Source organism: Labeo rohita, unplaced genomic scaffold, assembly GCF_022985175.1.
Source record: "Labeo rohita strain BAU-BD-2019 unplaced genomic scaffold, IGBB_LRoh.1.0 scaffold_561, whole genome shotgun sequence".
NCBI lineage: Eukaryota > Metazoa > Chordata > Actinopteri > Cypriniformes > Cyprinidae > Labeo > Labeo rohita.
In genome coordinates, this window is record NW_026129484.1 from 46,386 (window position 1) to 49,942 (window position 3,557).

General features: G+C 34.9%; 1 long non-coding RNA gene across 1 annotated transcript; it reads right to left on the reverse strand.

Moving 5' to 3' along the window:
• Positions 1-1,524: 1,524 nt before the first annotated feature.
• LOC127161148 (uncharacterized) lies at positions 1,525-1,977 on the reverse strand. The gene is made up of 3 exons (XR_007826958.1): positions 1,915-1,977; positions 1,765-1,834; positions 1,525-1,625 (listed from the first exon to the last, which is right to left on the reverse strand). It is a non-coding gene; the product is annotated as an uncharacterized LOC127161148 (long non-coding RNA).
• Between the last annotated feature and the right edge of the window lie 1,580 nt (positions 1,978-3,557).

A 3,557-nucleotide genomic window follows, 5' to 3' on the forward strand; every position in this document is an offset into this window, starting at 1 on the left:
AACACAGACGCGAAGGAGACGGTGGCTGCGTTCGAAACCGCATACTCAATGAGTAGGTACTTAATTTCAATAAGTACTTACTTAACGCGCGCTGAAAGAGTACGTACTTTACAGCCAAATCTCGTTGAGTATGAATGTAATTCGGACGTCATCCGCCATGTTTACGTGATCATGTGATCTACGAGCTCATAACAAGCGCAACAATTTAAAAGATACGAGCGGCAGGTTTGATCTATCCGTAAATATTTTGATGTTGATAATTTGCTAATTTTGTGGTCTTGTTAAATAAACAATTTTACATTTTATTGTGATTGTAGTATGACCAGTTTTTTTTTAATTGTATAAGAAAACTTATAAGATGAAATCGTTCTCTTTACTATGTAGTTAATTTCTTCATTTTATGTGTAAAATTGGTGGTTTAAATCTCCACTGTTTTCTTTTCTTTTTTTCTTGTTGAATTTAACTTTCGTTTCATCCACCAGGCTTCTAAAAAAGCACCCTGGTGAATTATTTAGATATTTAACCTTGTTATTATGTTGTTGTTGTTTTTTTTCTGTGTATATAATGTCATACCATGATGAATGCATGATGTTTGTTTTCTGTTTTTTTTTGTCATTACAGTTGTCCATTGTTAGGTACAACCATATTTCCAGATCTTATATGTAATTATAAGCAATAATAATAATAATGATAATAATGAAAAGAGTGACAGGTGCACTAACACCTCATAGCATCAGTAACTCAACAGCCCTACCTACCAAGTACAGTTAAAACACACCTCCACGTTTGCATTGTCTGCACACAGGAGACATCAGGCAGCTGCTGGAACATCTCGCATTTAGAGACTGTTGATTTTACATTTGAAAAATGTAAGTATTACTACTTAAAAATTAAGATAACACCATAATGAACTGCATTGCTAGCCCACCCCAACATTTACACAGAATAATAAATATACATGCTAACTAATAATTATATAACTTTTTTTTTTGACATAGCTATGCATGAATATACACTCGACAAATGCAGGTGATTTGAATCCATCAGTTTTCAGTTAAGCAATGAATTAATGTATTAGTTAACAAAATATGTATATTTTATTTATTGACAACAATAGAAAACATGAATAAATGAGTAAAAGAAGGAATAAAAGCATCATAATAAATATATAAATATACAAGTTAACAACAGATGAAACAGAGCTTTATTCAAACTTATTGATCTAACAATCATGTATTTACAGACGGTGAACCCCACATCCTATTGCCATCTCAATGCAGCTGTGCTTCACAATCTCACTATTCTCCAAGGGGAATGTTGTTGAGCCAGAGGATGAGAAAGACCATGAAGATGTACCACTAAACCCCACAAACCTTGAGGCAAGAGCAGGAGAACGTGCGGGACAATCTGGCTATCGCTGTGTCTGCTCGACTACCTGTGAAACATTTAAACAGAGTAAAACATTTTACAATTCATGTTGTCAGCATTCTATTTCTTGACAAATTTAATTTCATGTTTACACTCACATGCTAATTTTTGCTGTAGCTCTATTACTTTTGTAGTGGGCTAAACCGCATTTCCAGGATGCTGCTGTGGATTTCTCCTTTCTCACTGCTCACACCAGTCTGCAGACATTTCAGATCATACAAAGAAGCACAAATATAATACAAAAGCATTCATTTTAAATTTTTTTTTTTTTTTTTTTTTTACAATAATCTGATTTATTTTTTTTATTTCTGTATTAAAGTAACAAAATTATCTTACTTTATATTTTTGTTTCAGGTCTTTCTTTCTTCCCACAAATGCTGCCATCACCTGCTCCACCACAAAAGATCTGCAGAAAATACACAGAAATCACAAATCAAAAGTGCTGTAATAAAAGATGTTTTATTAATTTATGTAATGTATACTCACTGAAAGCCTTTGATGGCAGCATTCCTTCATCAGTCACTCTTCACCGGATAAACACACATGTGTCTCATCAGTCCCTGTAACATTCAGACATGATTCAGTTACCTCTGTGATTCAATTCTGCATTTACATGTTGAGGTAGTTGCTGATGTGTTAACTGGCTTTTTATCCAACACAAATGCTCCTCAATTTATCAACAGTAATGGACAAATGAAACAGATGAACTCATGTTTAGTTATGTACATGTGTTTATTTACACTATTTACATTCAACTAAAGCAGTGCTGACAGCAGTGAATTCTACATAATAAGCACACATAATGTACACCACTCACACAGATGTCTGTTTCATGTTGTGATGTGCTCATCTGCAATTGTCTTACAACACTTTACTGTCAGTTGTTAATAAACATTTAGTAATCAAAGGTGTATATGGCTTATGTAAATCCACTTTGTTGACGTACATGTGCTTACTGGAGCTCTACTGTTTGCTATACACAATTAAACATGTTTTTACAGCAAAATCACAATATACTATAACGTTACTGTCTAGTCTTTGCACCTATATATACAGTTTAGTAAGTCAGCAAATACGATTTTAACACAAGGAACCGTGTTTTGGTTTGCAATACTCACATTTGTAAACACCCTTGTCACGTTCTCAATCACGTTCGATGATGACGTATTGCTCTCCCGTGGACTTCTGGGATTGAAAAGTATCCATCGATGAACACTCCAGAATCTGGGCTGAAGCAGTAGGACATCCGGGGATTTCTCGCCTACTCTTTTAGGTTCCGAACGTACTTCTTTCTTCACGTACTCTTTTTTCCTACTATATAGTCGATAAGTAGGCATATTAGAACGCAAATTAAGTATAAGTACGTCCGAATCTCGCGAGAATGAGTGCACTCGCCTACTAATTCTCGCCTACTCTTTTATGAATACTGAAGATTCAAACATACTCATTCGCTCGCCTACTGTTTTTTGCCTACTATATAGTAGGGAAGTATGCGGTTTCGAACGCAGCCGGTGATCGCTATGAAATCACGTTCAGGAAGTCTCATTCAGCACACATCGCGATATTTGCCATCAGTTTACATGTGCCGCAGGTTGGGTGAGTAGTCCTAAATACGCTGTCTTAATGTTTGTTTTAAAATGTATCCTGTCTTCTTTATTAATCAGATTAGCAATGTATGTTTATTCGCGTAATTATATCCGTCTTTGCGTTTTATTGCGTTTAACTAAACGAACACACCTGCTAACTGGAGCTATTAAACTCTATCTGTCACGTGACATGTCATAGACCTTCATCAGTTTTATATTTATAGCAGGTTCAAAGATGGAAGTTGTATTTGTAGTAAAATCATGGTAACCACAACACTTACAACAGTTACAACAGTTGTTGTAAGTTGTACTGTGATATTTTAAGTTAAAACACAGTAAACAGCATACTTACCATGGTTTTACCTCAGTAACTGCAGTTTTACTGTGATATTTGAAGTTAAACACAGTAAACAGGATAACTTCCCTTACAAAAATGTCCAGTAGTAATCCTGTGGTACTGCAACAGTACAACATAAATTTACCACACAACAAATGAGCATAGCTAAATATGACAGGATTACCACAGCACTTTCTGTTGTACAG